Consider the following 17,366-nt stretch of genomic DNA (forward strand, 5'->3'; position numbering starts at 1 on the left):
TCAGCACCCTGTACACGTAAGCGGAATAGCCCTGCTTGTGAGATTTCCTTCGCTTCTTGGGTGGCTTCTTGGTGACTTTATTGAGCGACTGTTTTGATGCCTTGCAGGACACACCACCCTTCACCACAGCCGCCACCTCAGGCAATCCACTCAACTTGGACCAACTCAAATCAGCTGGTATGATGATCAAACTCAACTTGCTCTTCAGCAATGTCCTGGCCTGTTATCCATGTGGATTGGAGAAGGTGCATGAGAGACTTTCATTGATGATCTGGCAGATATGCAGCAGCTGCGCCTCCTTAATGGTTGCCTGCATTCTCCATTCTCACATACCTCTCTGTTGAAGCTCAAATAGAGCGACTGTATTGTGAAGCCAATGACTCCTGCAGTCTCTTGTTAAAGCGCACCAAAAGGCAGTGGCTCCAATTGCACCTTCTCCTCTTTTCTCTCAGTTCTGACTCTATTTCAATATCATGATTCTAAGCAGTTTGAGGGTGCCCCCTGAAAGGGGCCTTTAGTCCAGCCATGGGCTCCTCACACACTGACTCTGACCCCTCCTGTGCAGATTCTTTTCCAGCTTTGATTTTAAACTGCAACAATTTTTGGCTTTCAAGATGGTGGTGATGTATTTTATTTTGAGACCAGCTTCGACCCTTCCCCTCTCACTGTTTGGGTCCCTCCAAACTTTTCTGGATGTGCAGATAGAGCTCCTGCCAGTCATTCACTAACCTCCCCCAGGAGCCCTGGATCCCATTGTAATTGTGTTTGACATTCCAGACCTCCCACCTGAACCCATCACTGCTGATGTCCCCATGCCCCATGTGGACCTCACCCCTCCCCATCTCAAGGCTGTGTGCACGGTCACATACAGAGGGGACCTCCACCCCCCAGGACAGCTTCGAATACCACCCCCCCTTTATTACATATTCTCCATTTACAGGCTGCAGATGTCTCCCTAACCATGACCATCCCCATCTGCAGCCCAATACCAAGCCAGACAAGACCATCGCCACCGACTGTAAGACTATGAAAAAGCATTGCAACGAGCTGTGTCTTATCCTAATTCAGCGAAGGGGCTGTGCCCTTCCCTGAACTACAAAGTGCATGCCATGCATAGCCCTGCAGCATGGAGCAAAAAGCCCCAGGACTGCCTTTAATCTCTCACTCCGACCTCTTCGCCCCAGACTAGGGACTATGACTGTCTTTCAATGGGCTCTCTCGTTCTTTCATGACTGATCACAACGCAATGTCCCTTTCCCCCATCCCTGCATGAGTCTCTGCGCAATCCATCCCTCATGTGTGCAAGCCTTCCCCCTCCTCCACCTCCATGAGTCTCCATGCAACCCTTCCCTCTTATGCCACATTAACACAACCCCTCTCGTATTCCAGAGTCTGCATGCATCCCCTCGCATTTATACAGTTCATTTCCTATCCACCTCCTCTGTGTCTGCATTCTACTCTTCCATGTTGGGTTCCAGCTACCCCAGTGTCAGCCTCTGCTGCGCGTGCCATCATCGCACCCTCCCCATTGTACCCCATGGACCCCCATGTCTCCATCATCATTCTGCCCAATCCCACCATTTCCCATTGTCCCCCATGTCTCCATTATCCTTTCCTCCCCCACAACCCCACATTCCACATTGACCCCTGTGTCTTCATCCTCCCTCCCCCCCCACAACCACATATTCCCCATTGTCCCCCATGTCTTCATCATCCTCCCCCACCACCACCCCACCATATCCCATTGTCCTCTATGTTCCCGTCATCCTTCCCCCTCCTCTCCTGTCCCATCTGAGCCCATTGACCCCCCCACCACCCATTTCTCCATCATCCATCCCTCCCCTCCCCTCTCCCTGGTCACAATGCTGGTCTCTGCTTTATAGTGTAGCTATGTCTGAGAACCAGAGCACACACTGAGTGCTGCCCTCCTGGAGTATGGAGGCACCCACTGTGAGCAAACCAACCCTACACCCCCACTATCTAGCGCCTCACTGGTATTGGTGAGAACCCAGAGTGGCGCTGTTGCAGGTGGGCTTTGCACTCACCTCAAAGTCACAAGCAAAGTGAGGGAGGAAGCTGCATGTCACTTCTATCTGAACGTGACTTAGACCAGTCTAATTTCCCGCTGGCATGGCAAGTAATTGGGAGGGGAACGTGATCCCAATGAGTAGCGTTTTTAATGAGCATTCATGAGATGGTATACATGCAAATGGAGTTCCCGACATGGATCAGCGGGAAAGCCATCTGCCCGCCATGAATGTGGTGAGAGGAAAATTCCAAACTGATTTCCTGTTTGACCCCTCTCTGAATTTTCTGCTCCCTCCCGCCACAAAACCCACGCTGATAGGACCAGAAAATTCCGCCCAAAGTTTCTGAATCCCTGTTACAAGCTTCTTTTCCCAGTGTGTTGAAGCTGGAGAATTGGAGGCCACAGCCTAGAATAGCATTCTTGAGATATTCCTGATGTACATGGGAGCTGCACGCTGCTCCTGGAGTAGCCCCACAACCCAAGGCTGACTGCAGTCCATAAAAACCTAATGTGCATAACAGCAGCAATAGCTGGTGAATTTCTCCACAGCCCTTGATAAAATGATGGAAGATTTGGAATAACTCCTATAAATAACCCTGCACAGGTCAAAGTCTCCTTTAGTTTTTAAAAAATTCTTTCACATGATATGGATGCCACTGGCTGGGCCAGCATTTATTGCCCATCCCTAGTTGCCCTTGAGAAGGTGGTGGTGAGCTGCCTTCTTGAGCCACCGCAGTCCATGTGCTGTTAGGAAGGGAGTTCCAGGATTTTGACCCAGTGACAGTGAAGGAACAGCGATATATTTCCAGGTCAGGATGGTGAGTGACTTGGAGGGAACTTGCAGGAGGTGCTGTTTGGAAGGTGTGAGGAAGGAGCCTTAGTGAGTTGCTGCAGTGCATTTTGTACACACTGCTGGCACTGTGTGTCAGTGGTGGAGCCAGCGAATGTTGAAGGTGGTGGATGGGGTGCCAATCAGGTGGGCTGTTTTGTCCGGGGTGTTGTTGAGCTTCTTGAGTGTTGTTGGAGCTGCCCTCATCCAGGCAGGTGGAGAGTATTCCATCGCACTCGTGACTTGTGCCTTGTAGATGGTGGACAGGCTTTGGGGAGTCAGGAGGCGAGTTACTTACCCCAGGATTCCCAGCCTCTGACCTGCTCTTGTAGCCATAGTATTTATACGGCTGCTCCAGTTTAGTTTCTGATTCTATGTGAGTGAGTGTAGGAGCGTACGGGAGAATGGAGCAGGGTGTCAACCCTGAACTTGAGGGAGGCCTGCTGACTCCACTGTTCTTTGACCTATGAGATCTAGTATATACTCTTTAAAGTCAGTCAGATTCCTGCTCTGGTTTAGCTGTCGCCTTCTGTTATGCACCATCTTATCCTGTAATCAGCAAAGGGATCTTGTGAGTTTGCACAATTCAGTTGCAACTCCTATGCCTAAGTAACATGCAGTGCACTGACAGGTTGTGTCAGAAGTAGTTGCTATGTGAAGGCCCTTTAAGATTTCAGAATGACAACAGTTCCATGTAAATTGTAGCTTGTACCTGTGTCATACTGAAATATGGATAATACTGCGTCCAGCTCCTGAGGGTGTTCGAGGATATATATGGATAATACACTATGTGGGTGTCTGAGTTTTGTGGGCTGAATAGCAGTAAACAGTTATGAGGAAACACATTTTAACAAGGATTCTTTCAGCAGGAAACTGTTGGGTAATTGCTTCCCTTTGACCTGTCATAGAATCATAGAGCACAGAAGGAGGCCATTCAGCCTATTGTATTTGTGCTAGCTCTTTGAAAGAGCTATCCAATTAGTCTCAATTCCCTGATCTTTCCATGTTGCCCTGCAATTTTGCTCCCATATCAATTATTTAGCCCCTTTGAAAGTGAAATCTATTCCCACCACCCTCTCAACTCGAGAATTCCATCTTCCATTTTTGGAGCCGCGTTCGTTGTGTTGCTGGCAGGTTCACCCTGGCAGTTTTCTTGTCCCCTGCTATTTAGACCCCAAAGAGGGCTCCTCTCCTGATGCCTCACTTCATGAGGCTGTACACGTGGATTTGGCTGTGTACTGTCCTGAATCTTCCATTTCACAGCAACAAGGAGCCTCAATCCCCAATCCCTTGGTTTTTAATGTGAATGCAGCTCTTACAATGGCTGTGGCAGGACATTGATATTCCTGTTGGCTGTGCAATTGCTCCACCAGGCAGCCTGCTGTGCAGAGGCAACTCACTTACAATAGGAAATGTGTGCAAATCCCAAATTTACGCATTAATGGCCAAGTGAGAAGTCAGTGAGATCAGCTGCTTTACAACATTCCTCCCTGGATTATATCCCAACAGGAATGCCTTTTGTCCTGAGAGTGGGAGTGAATAAATAAATAGTAGAAGGGAAAACCTCGAAGAAACAAACCACAGGGAAAGGAAGGGAGAGACATGGCCACAAGCAGACGCTCACTGAGATGTAGACGCTGATTTTGAGCAACAATGTAAAATGGCTGATGGTGAGGGGGAATGTGAGGCTGCTGTCACCTCAAAATCACCCGATTACACTACCACACAAAGGCAAAATCTACCTGACAGTCACTTAAAGATTTACATGGCTAATTCATACAATCCTGCTTCAGAAACCATGAATTAGGCTTCGTATTCTTCAATATGTTAGCAGCAAGCCTTTATTAACAATTCATATCTACGTACATATTTACAGCGGAGGTTACAGGCATGGAGATGACTCCATCCTAGGACTTTACCTAACTCTGTCCATCTCTAGACTGACCCTGGCCCTGGATCATGTGTCTTCTTACATCACTGTGTGGGCAGTAATGTACTCAGTCCCACATTAACCCTGTATGTTCCAGACTCTACTAGTACAATCATGCACCCACAAACATAACCACACACACACCTACAGTCTTAGAGTTATTTACAGTCCAGAAGGAGGCTATTTGGCCCATTGAGTCCATGCAGAACAATTCAGTCAGTCCCATGCTCCCACTCAATCCCGATAGCCCTGCTTATTTCCTTCAAGTGCCCATCTAATTTCCTTTTGAAATCATCGATTGTTTCTGCTTCTCCCACCCTCATAGGCAGTAAGTTCCAGGCCATTACCACTCACTGCGTAAAAAAAACTTCCTCACATCCACGCTGATTATTTGCACAAAACCTTATATCTGTGTCCCCTAGTCTTTGTATTAACATCTAATGGGAATAGTTTTTCCTTGTCTACCTTATCCAAACCTGTCATAATCATAGAATCACAGAGTGCAGAAGAGGCCATTCATCCCATCGAGTCTGCACCGACATGTGAGAAACACCTGACCTACCTACCTAACCCCATTTACCAGCACTTGGCCCATAGTCTTGAATGTTATGATGTACCAAGTGCTCATCCAGGTACTTTTTAATGGATGTGAGGCAACCCGCCTCCACCACCCTCCCAGGCAGCGCATTCCAGACCGTCACAATGCTCTGGATAAAAAGGTTTTCCTCACATCCCCCCAAATCTCCTGCCCCTCACCTTGAACTTATTTCCCCTTGTGACTGACCCTTCAACTAAGGGGAATAGCTGCTCCCTACCCACCCTGTCCATTCCCCTCATAATCTTGTACACCACGATCAGGTTGCCCCTCAGTCTTCTCTGCTCCAATGAAAACAACCCAAGTCTATCCAACCTCTCTTCATAACATAAATGTTTCATACCAAGCAACATCCTGGTGAATCTCCTCTGCACCCCCTCCAGTGCAATCACATCCTTCCTATAATGTGGCGACCAGAACTGCACACAGTACTCCAACTGTGACCTCACCGAGGTTCTATACAACTCCATTATGACCTCCCCACTTTTGTAATCTATGCCTCGATTGATAAAGCCAAGTGTCCCATATACCTTTCTCACCACCCCAATAACATGCCTCTCCGCCTTCAGAGATCTATGGACACACGCGCCAAGGTCCCTTTGTTCCTCAGAACTTCCTAGTGTCATGCCGTTCATTGAATACTTCCTTGTCAAATTACTCCTTCCAAAGTGTATCACCTCACACTTTTCAGGGTTAAATTCCATCTGCCACTTATCTGCCCATTTGACCATCCCGTCTATATCTTCCTGTAGCCTAAGGCACTCAACCTCACTGTTAACCACCCGGCCAATCTTTGTGTCATCCACAAACTTACTAATCCTCCCCCCCACATAGTCATCTATGCTGTTTATATAAATGACGAATAATAGGGGACCCAGCACAGATCCCTGTGGTACGCCACTGGACACTGGCTTCCAGCACTGGAGCATCCTTCTGTTACCACCCTCTGTCTCCTACAACTAAGCCAATTTTGAATCCACCTCATCAAATTACCCTGTATCCCATGTGCATTGCCTTCTTTATAAGTCTCCCATGTGGGACCTTGTCAAAGGCTTTGCTGAAATCCATATAAACTACATCGCCTGCACTTCCGTCATCTACACACCTGGTCACCTCCTCAAAAAATTCAATCAAATTTGTTAGGCATGACCTCCCTCTGACAAAGCCATGCTGACTATCCCTGATCAAACCTTGCCTTTCCAAGTGGAGATAGATTCTCTCCTTCAGAATTTTCTCCAATAATTTCCCTACCACTGACATGAGACTCACTGGTCTGTAGTTCCCTGGCTTATCTCTGCAACCCTTCTTAAATAGTGGAACCACATTAGCTGTTCTCCAGTCCTCTGGCACCTCCCCCGTGGCCAGAGAGGAATTAAAAATTTGGGTCAGAGCCCCTGCGATTTCCTGCCTTGCCTCCCTCAGCAGCCTGGGACACAAATCATCTGGACCTGGAGATCTGTCCACTTTTAAGCCTGCCAACACCTCCAATACCTTGTCACTCCCTATTTCAATTTGCTTAAGAAGCTTGCAATCTCTCTCCCCGAGTTCGATACATTCATCCTCAAATTTGATCAAATCTGCCCTCAATCTCCTTTGCTTCAAGGAAGAACAATCCCAGCTTTTTCATCCAACCTTGTAACTAAAATCCTCCATGACTAAAGCCATTCTGGTAAATTTCTTCTGCACCATCTCAAGGTCACTCACATCCTTCCTCAAGTGTGATGCCCAGAACTGGATGCAGAACTCCATTTATGGTCTAACCAGAGCTTTATAAAGGTTCAGCATAACTTCCCTGCTTTTGTACTCAGTGCCTCTCTTTATGAAGACCAGGATCCCATATGCTTTGTTAACCACTCTCTCAATGTGTCCTGCCACCTTCAAAGATCGATGCACATGCAGCCTCAGGTCCCTCTGTCCCTGCTCACTCTTTAGAACTGTGCCATTAAGTCTATATTGCCTCTCTGTGTCCCTTCTGCCAAAATGCATCACGTCACACTTCTCTGTCTTAAATTCCATCTGTCACCTGTCTACCCATTCTGCTAGCCTACCCATGCCCTGTTACAGTTGATTTTACCATCCTCACTGTATGCCTACACACACAACCCAATGCATGTAAAAACACACACACAAATCACACACACACACGTGCACACACAAATCACACAGACACATGCACACATATGCACACACATAAATCACACACACTAATCACACACAAGTCACGTGCACAAACAAATCACACATCACACACACAAATCACATACACGCAAATCACACACACAAATACAAACAAATCACACACATAATTCACACGCACATGCAAATCACACACACACAAATCACAGACCCACACACAAATCACACACAAGCATATAAAGAAACACAAGTCACACACACTCACATGCACCTAAAACATATGCATAGCTATTAAATGCTGCCCTTATCTACAGTACCTTATACCAACCTTTGCCCTTTTTTTATATGATACTGCCCTCTCCTGTAGAATACCTTTCCCTATAGCATACAGCCTATTCCCTCTAAAACACTGTTCTTCCCCTAGAGAAAACCATCCTTTCCCACTTGTTACTGCCCTTACCATATAGCACACCCTCCTTCCCTATAGTATACTGAATTTCCCTATAGCATACTGCTCTTTCCCTATAATACACCACCATCTTCCTGTAGCATACTGCCATTTCACTGTAGTCTAAAGCTCTTTGCTTATATCATACTGCCATTTCCCTATACCATACTGCGTTTGGCTATATTAAATTGCCCTTTGAACCTATTCACTACGTTATGTATATTCTCTGCATATTAGGAAAACAAGTAGCTTTTTAAAAAATAATCTTGTGTATCAGTACTGTGTCTGTGGGAGACTGCTCCAGAAGTCCACAATCACTGATGTTCTTCCTTTGATGAGTATAAATGTTTTTACCAGAACCATTGGTGTATTAAAGATTTCCAGTTCTTTAGGCAAGTCCTTCCTGTGTCTGTGCCTCAGATTTTCATTGGCGGTTTTAACTTCTGAAAAACTTTCTCTTGAGACCTCCAACTATCTCACTTCTGAGAAAAAATTGTTTTTACAAATCACACATGTTATGAATATCTGACTGGCCAATGGGAGACATAGTTAGTTTATAGTTAGAATATTGCTATTCTGTATTAACTATGCACAGCTCTGTAATTCATAGGCAATGTTCCTTAATACTTACTTCAAGTAGATCTGCATTATTTCATCCAGTTTTGACTGAAGCTTGTTGGTCTTAGGTTATGTCCTTGATAGCTGGCCTAAGAGTTAAGGTCACTCCATTAATTCTACGCGTTGTAGAATGTTAATAAACTATTACACAGCTCCTGAAAACAGACACAGGGATTATGATGCACAATTAACCTGTGCTCACAACATCTGATTCAGGCAGCACTCCAACTTCACGCTGTTTGCTAATTTTCATGATTGCTGCACGCAATATAATACAGCCCAGTATCAGTGCTACAAACACTGTTGAATGGCTGCATGCTTCAACAAGTTGGCCAGATTTGTGCAGGGCTAGCACCATTTAAAGCAACTTAAAGCCCATGAACCTCTTAAAGGGGAAGAGCATTCAGGCTGGAGCAGGGTCTTAAGCTGCTTCTGGAAGGGAGTCTGGTTGAGAAGAAGAGTGAATGATGGTGCAGCAGGGGAGAGCATGTTGCAAGGTTCATTGATGCTGCATTGGGTGCCATGGCAGGGGACATGGAGAGGAGGAGAGATGTGACCCATTCACAGGGTGCCAGGAGGTCCTGCAGACAAGGCAATGGAACCAGATAGCACTGGAGGTCAATGCCAGGAGGCAAGCCCCGAGGGCCTGATTGAATTGTAGCAAGACATTCAGTAACCTCACGCGAATGGTCAAGGTCAGTGAATGCCACATCCACCAACTGCACCACAAGTCTCAAATCACCAGACCCCCATCACTTACCAACCAACAATCTCAATCAATCTGGCCTCATAGCTATCATTCATAGCTTCACATCACCCTCACACATCTAGCATTGCTGCAGGCCTCACACCAACATCTCACTGCTTGCACACACTGCCAGCTATTCAGCCACAAGAGTCACATCACCCAAACACATTGTACCACACTCACTGACACACTCCCCTCACTCTTGCAGGATAAGGTGGTGTCTAACCATCAGCAGGAGTAGGACAAGCACGGCTGCATGTCCTTACCCTGATGAAGGAGATGGTGGTCCCAATCATTGTAGCAGTCATTATTAAAGCCGTGGTTAGTGGTGGGGCTGAAACCATCGAAGATAACAGTATCCTTAACCTCATTGTCTTTTCTGAATAACAGTTTTACCTCAATACATACTCTCTTCTGACTTACAAGCTGCAGACAGTGTAGGCAAGTGCTTTCCAACCTTTTTCCTGATGTGACCTGATTTTAATGCCTCAGACTTCATGTGACCCCCAAGTGAAAATTGTTGGGTGGGGGGCAGAACAACTTAGTGGGGAAGGGTTGGGGGAGCCCTCAGTTGCTGGGAGAGGGTAGAAGCTTCAGTTGCTGAGGGGGGTGGAATTTTTAGTTACTGATGGGATGGGGGGGCTTTAGTTCTCGACTGGGGGAGAGTTGGGGGAACAGGAGTTGAACATTGGGGGAGTTGATGAAGAGGCAGGGTTTCTCCAAAAGGAAATGAACACCTACCTGTGCACAGCTGAAGGGTTCTCAAAATTCCCACATTTTTCATATCATCAACAAGGATATGACTTTTGGACTTTTATGGCAGAGGACCCAACTGCTGAGTTAAGTGTAGAACCCTGCGGACAGGAGGCTAGGCCCATGAAGGCCTGGGACTGGACATGCCCGGTCTTGGTGAGTGAAGTGTGGATTGTTGCCTGTAACCAGACAACGAGAGGAGACAGAATACACATTCTTCCCTTTAAAACAATCAACCCAGAGAAAGACTTCATCATACACAAAACTAAAGCCCATCAAAATCTTGTATAAATAATCGCTACTAACTACTAAGGCAGGAAGGCAGCAATCAATTCAATTATGCAAACCTATTAATACTCCACATATACAATGGCTTGCAGTTCAAGGCTAGTTATGGGGGCAGGAAGACAACGATAAACATCATGCGAGCCCATTAAAAACAAAGAGACAACAATCACCTGAAGAAGCCCACCAAAATCAGACAAAGAACTAACCTTGATTTGGATTCGGATAAGAAATTTAAAAAAAACAGTATAACCGGGCCACCAGTTATGAAAGTGAAGCGGACACAGGAGGGTGAGCAGTTTTGGAGCAGTGGAAGCAGAGTTTAAACAGAGATAGGTAGCTGAGCCAAGCGGAGGGAGGAGATCTGGAGGTTTGCAGGCCCACAGGCAACATCACGGCGAGGGGCACGGGGTGGCAGGCTCAACCGAAGACAAGGCCACAACCGCAGCCCTCCACGAAGATCAACCACCCACAACCGTGCCCTCCACTCAACTGAAGAACCTTCGCGGATTCCGCAGACCAGGACCGCGTGGGGTTGGCAGGCTCCAGAGGAGACAAAGAGTGTACCCCAAAACTGTAACCGGCTTACCTGGCTGGATTTCGAACTGTCAAGGAACCCTGGTTGGTGAGCATGATCCCTGACCTCTCCTAGTTCAATTTAGTTAGGTTTTGGGGGTGGGACAAGGGTAAGGGGATTAGTAACGTGATTTTCCCTTGTTATGCCATGTGTTCCCCATTCTTAACTAAGTGTACTTTGTAGGTCTGTATAATCTCAGTGTAATCCTAATGTTATAAGTTCATTTGTGACTTCAATAAACCCAGTTTTTTTTCCTTGCACCAAAACCAGTTGTCTGTTGCACTTTGTCACAACCCCCCAAATAAGTCCAAGGTCTAGAACCCAGGGAGTGGGAGCGATTTGGACCACTCAGAAGTCAGAGGTGAAGCTGACACACACCAACACCCCCTACACAGGTTTATTTTTGTAGCAGCAGCAATCAGGCCTTAGAGGGCTGTTTATTATGTCATGCCTACCAACAGAAACAAAAAACCACAAGGATTAAAAGGGCCTTGCAGCTGTCAGAAATCAGTCCGAGCTCCACGGTAGCCATTGGTGCCTGGAACTCGCGGCCTGACTGGGGGGGTCACAACCCACATTTTGAGAAGCCCTGGTGTAGGCGTGTACCCCATCCTTTCACCGCCTCCTGTAACACTTGAACTGGTATGAGGATTCGTACTTGAATAAAAGAAATAATGACATTGACAAAGGTATAGGATTATAAAATTCTCAAACTAACTTTACTGAACTGTTTCAGAATCACAAGGATATGAATATCACACTGATCGCTGATGAACAGATGAATAAAAGGATGCAGGACTCATCAACGTAAAACAAAATTACAAACTGATCTCTTTCAATTCATTTGTGTCCTCATTTTATAAATACCCAACAGAAACTGGATCCTCCCAATCCAGTTCATGTTTTACCTTTTAAACTGCAGGGCAACAGGCCTCATTCATCCAGCTCCCTGTCCTACTTTAAATGATGGGATCAGAGGTTTGCACATCAGTTGTCTGGATGGTATCCACGAAGCTGAATCTTCCACACAGCCCCTAGCCTTTGCCCCTCAATCTCTTTAATTTAACCCACAGAGACAACTGACACTTTCCCTCCAACTCTTTGTTTTAACTCATTCAGGAGACTAAAAGGTTCCCAGAACGATACTCACAATGCCCGCTTACCAAGCCCAACTGGTCCCCTCTAGTCTCTGTTCACACCTGGAGTGCTGATCAGGCACCCAGGGAAAAGATAAAAGCAAAGAACTGTGGATGCTGGAAATCCAAAACAAAAACAAAAATACCTGGAAAAACTCAGCAGGTCTGGCAGCAGCGGCGGAGAGGAACACAGTTAACGTTTCAAGTCCTCATGACCCTTCAACAGAACTAAGGAAAAATAGAGAAGGGGTGAAATATAAGCTGGTTTAAGGAGGGGGCGGGGGGGGGGAGGGGTGTTGGGACAAGAAGAGCTGGATAGAGGGCCAGTGATAGGTGGAGTAGGTGGAGATAACCAAAAGATGTCACAGACAAAAGGACAAAGAGGTGTTGAAGGTGGTGATAATATCTAAGGAATGTGCTAATTAAAGGTAGAAAGCAGGACAAGCAAGGTACAGATAGCCCTAGTGGGGCTGGGGTGGGGTGAAGGAATCGAAAAAGGCTAAAAGGTAGAGATAAAACAATGGATGGAAATACATTTAAAAATAATGGAAATAGGTGGGAAAATAAAAATCTATGTAAATTATTGGAGAAAACAAAAAGAAGGGGGAAAATCGGAAAGGGGGTGGGGATGGAGGAGAGAGTTCATGGTCTAAAATTGTTGAACTCAATATTCAGTCCGGAAGGCTGTAAAGTGCCTAGTAGGAAGATGAGGTGCTATTCCTCCAGTTTGCGTTGAGCTTCACTGGAACAATGCAGCAGGCCAAGGACGGATATGTGGGCATGATAGCTGGGTGGAGTGTTGAAATGGCAAGCGACAGGGAGGTCTGGGTAATGCTTGCGAACAGACCGAAGGTGTTCTGCAAAGCGGTCACCCAGTCTGCGTTTGGTCTTTCCAGTGTAGAGGAAACCGCATTGGGAGCAACAAATGCAGTAGACTAAGTTGAGGGAAGTGCAAGTGAAATGCTGCTTCACTTGAAATGAGTGTTTGGGCCCTTGGACGGTGAGGAGAGGGGAAGTGAAGGGGCAGGTGTTGCATCTTCTGCGGTTGCATGGGAAGGTGCTGTGGGAGGGGGTTGAGGTGTAGGGGGTGATGGGGGATTGGACCAGGGTGTCACTGAGGGAACGATCACTACAGAATGCCACCAGGGGGGGGTGAAGGGAAGATGTGTTTGGTGGTGGCATCATGCTGGAGTTGGCGGAAATGGCGGAGGATGATCCTTTGAATGCGAAGGCTGGTGGGGTGATAAGTGAGGACAAGGGGGACCCTATCATGTTTCTGGGAGGGAGGAGAAGGTGTGAGGGCGGATGCGCGGGAGAGGGGCTGGACACAGTTGAGGGCCCTGTCAACCACCGTGGGTGGAAAACCTCGGTTAAGGAAGAAGGAGGACATGTCAGAAGAACTGTTTTTGAAAGTGGCATCATCAGAACAGATGCGACGGAGGCGAAGGAACTGAGAGAATGGGATGGAGTCCTTACAGGAAGTGGGGTGTGAGGAGCTGTAGTCGAGGTAGCTGTGGGAGTCGGTAGGCTTGTAATGGATATTTGGACACTCTATCACCAGAAATTGAGACAGAGAGGTCAAGGAAGGGAAAGGAAGTGTCAGAGATGGACCATGTGAAAATGATGGAGGGGTGGAAATTGGAAGCAAAATTAATAAATTTTTCCAGGTCCCGACGAGAGCATGAAGCAGCACCGAAGTAATCATCAATGTACCGGAGAAAGAGTTGTGGGAGGGGGCCGGAGTAGGACTGGAACAAGGAATGTTCCAAATACCCCATAAAGAGACAGGCATAGCTGGGGCCCATGCGGGTACCCATAGCCACACCTTTTATTTGGAGGAAGTGAGAGGAGTTTAAGGAGAAATTGTTTAGTGTGAGAACAAGTTCAGCCAGACGGAGGAGAGTATTGGTGGATGGGGATTGTTTAGGCCACTGTTCGAGGAAGAAGCGGAGAGCCACCAGACCATCCCGGTGGGGGATGGAGGTGTAGAGGGATTGGACGTCCATGGTGAAGAGGAGGCGGTTGGGGCCAGGGAACTGGAAATTGTTGATATGATGTAGGGTGTCAGAGGAATCACGGATGTAGGTGGGAAGGGACTGGACAAGGGGAGAGAGAATGGAGTCAAGATAGCGAGAAATGAGTTCCGTGGAGCAGGAACTGGCTGACAAGATCGGTCTGCCGGGACAGTCCTGTTTGTGGATTTTGGGTAGGAGGTAGAAGCGGGCCATCCGAGGTTGGATGACTATCAGGTTGGAAGCTGTGGAAGGAAGATCTCCAGAGGAGATGAGATCAGTAACAGTCCTGGAAACAATGGCTTGATGTTCAGTGGTGGGATCATGGTCCAGGGGGAGGAAGGAGGAAGTGTCTGCGAGTTGACGCTCAGCCTCTGCGAGGTAGATGTCAGCGCGCCAGACAACAACAACACCACCCTTGTCAGCGGGTTTGATGACAATGTCAGGGTTAGACCTGAGAGAACGGAGTGCAGCAAGTTCAGAGAGAAACAGGTTAGAATGGGTGAGAGGAGCAGAGAAATTGAGACGACTGATGTCACGCCGACAGTTCTCAATGAAAAGATCAAGAGAAGGTAAGAATCCAGAGGGAGGGGTCCAGGTGGAGGGAGAATATTGGAGGTGGGTAAAAGGATCCGTTGAATGGGGAGAGGACTCCTGCCCAAAGAAGTGAGCATGGAGACGAAGGCGGCAGAAGAAGAGGTCAGCATCGTGCCGAGCCCGAAATTCATTGAGATGAGGGCGTAAGGGTATGAAACTAAGTCCTTTGCTGAGCACTAAACGTTCAGCGTCGGAGAGGGGAAGGTCAGGGGACATGGTGAATACGCGGCCGGGGCTGGGATTGGAAGACGGGATGGGGACAGAGGGACAGGCAGGGGTGGAGGATCCTGGATGGGTGTCATGCGGACTTGAAATGTCAACTGTGCTCCTCTCCACCGATGCTGCCAAATCTGCTGAGTTTTTCCAGGTATTTTTGTTTTTGTTTTTGTTACCCAGGGAAAAGATGTAACTTCTCACATATTGGCCAACATTGGACTGTACAACAAAGAACACAGGAAAGGTATGCCTTTCTTATACCCCTCTGCACATGTGTTCAAAACCTGTGGTGATCAAGGATTGGTTACTCCCTGCATGGTCAACTCTGTGAATGGCCAAAAGTAATACCACCCCACATTGACAGAGTCCCTATGAACTGTTTCAAAATGCTGTTCTTGACTGTTACAGGACTCTCAAAGAGGTCCAGCATTCCACATGGTTGATAAACATCATCCAGGTGTATCTTCATATGGTTTCAAGGTCTTCATCCCCCTGACCTTAACGAGATTTTTCATTCAGTGCCTTGAGCATCATAGGTACTGGTACCATTAGCAAGCTGCCTGACTTCTGATAATTACAGGCATTTACAAGTCATTTTATTGCCTATGTACTGCCTTAAAAATGCATTTCTGTTTAAGTGCTTGCTTGCACGGATGAATTCACCAGCTTTTCCTTGCTGTATTTTCACTCACTTAACTCTTGTGTTCTCACAAAGATCAAGCTAGCAAACTCAACAGTGGCCAATCCAACTTAATATATCATGCTTTATGTAAATCTCATAGTATAAGAGTCATAACTATAGTGATAGTATGTAGCCGAAAATTAATCAGTTACATCAGCATTTCAGGCTTTTCAGTCCATATTACACTCCCCTCACCATAACCATTCCCTTGTGCTATTCTCCTTTCAGGTATCCAGAGACTGGCACCTGGTCAGGCAATGGTGAAAGAGGAGGAGGTGGATGGACAGGAAGACATTGACGAGGGAGAAACAGTATCATTCGTTCCCACAATCCTAGCTCAAATACGGACACTGTGCATAGGAGGTGACCTGCTCTGTGCCAGGCAGGAAGATCTCTGACAGCCTGGCGCTGCTCAGGGATACGATTGCCTATGTACAGGACAGGGGTGTGGATACCTGCCTCATCAGCTTGGATCAGGAGAAGGCCTTTGACAGAATATCGCACACCTACATGGGGGATGTGCTCTCCAAAATGGGCTTTGGGGAGGGAATTCGAAATTGGATCCAACTGCTCTACACTAACATCAGTAGCGCAGTCTCAATCAATGGGTGGGAAACAGATAGCTTCCCGATTAAATCTGGAGTCAGGCAGGGCTGCCCTCTCTCGCCTGTCCTTTTTGTGTGCTGCATAGAACCCTTTGCCGAGTCCATCAGGAAGGATCCGGGCATAAGAGGAGTGACGATCCCAGGCAGTGGAGGCACTCAGGTAAAAGCCTCCCTGTACATGGACGACGTCGCCGTCTTCTGCTCGGATCCGCTGTCGGTGCGCAGACTGATGCACGTCTGCGACCAGTTCGAACTGGCCTCGGGAGCCAAGGTAAATCGTGGGAAGAGCGAGGCCATGTTCTTTGGGAACTGGGCTGACCGATCCTTTGTCCCCTTCACTGTCAGGGCTGACGGCCTGAAGGTGCTGGGGATATGGTTCGGAGGGACCGGGGCATGCGTTAGAAACTGGAAGGAGCGAGTGGCTATGGTGAAAAGGAAACTGGGCATGTGGGAGCGACGCTCCCTCTCCATTGCGGGTAAGAACCTGGTCATCAGGTGTGAGGTACTCTCGCTGTTGCTGTACGTGGCGCAGGTCTGGCCCATTCCACACTCCTGCGCGATGGCGATCACTCGAGCCATCTTCCGCTTTATCTGGAGGTCGAAAATGGATCGTGTCCGCAGGGACGCGATGTACAAGCCTCTAGATAAAGGGGGAAAAAACGTGCCCAACTGATGGCCACCTTTGTGTGCGGCTGCATCAAGCGGTGCGTAGACCCTCAGTACGCAAACACCAAGTGTCACTACGTGCTGAGGTTCTACCTGTCCCCGGTGTTGCGAAGGATGGGTCTGGCCACGCTGCCGCGGAACGCTCCAAGTAGTTGGACCGTGCCGTACCACCTGTCCCTGGTGGAAAAATTTATGCAGAAAAACACCTTTGACCACAAGTCCATCAGGCAGTGGTCAGCACGTAACGTCCTAGAGGCCCTGAGGGATAAGGAGAGGGTGGACCCTGTGGGATGGTTCCCCGAGCAGACTGTCAAAGTCATTTGGCAGAATGCCTCATCGCCAGAACTTTCCAACAAGCACCAAGACGTAGCTTGGCTGGTGGTGAGAAAGGCCCTCCCCGTCAGATCCTTCCTACACGCCAGGAGTCTCACCCCCTCTGCACGATGCCCTCGAGGTGGCTGTGGTGGGGAAGAGACCGTTGTTCACCTCCTTGTGGATTGTGCC

The sequence above is a fragment of the Cetorhinus maximus genome, chromosome 19 (genome assembly GCF_964194155.1).
Source record: "Cetorhinus maximus chromosome 19, sCetMax3.hap1.1, whole genome shotgun sequence".
In the NCBI taxonomy this organism is placed as follows: domain Eukaryota; kingdom Metazoa; phylum Chordata; class Chondrichthyes; order Lamniformes; family Cetorhinidae; genus Cetorhinus; species Cetorhinus maximus.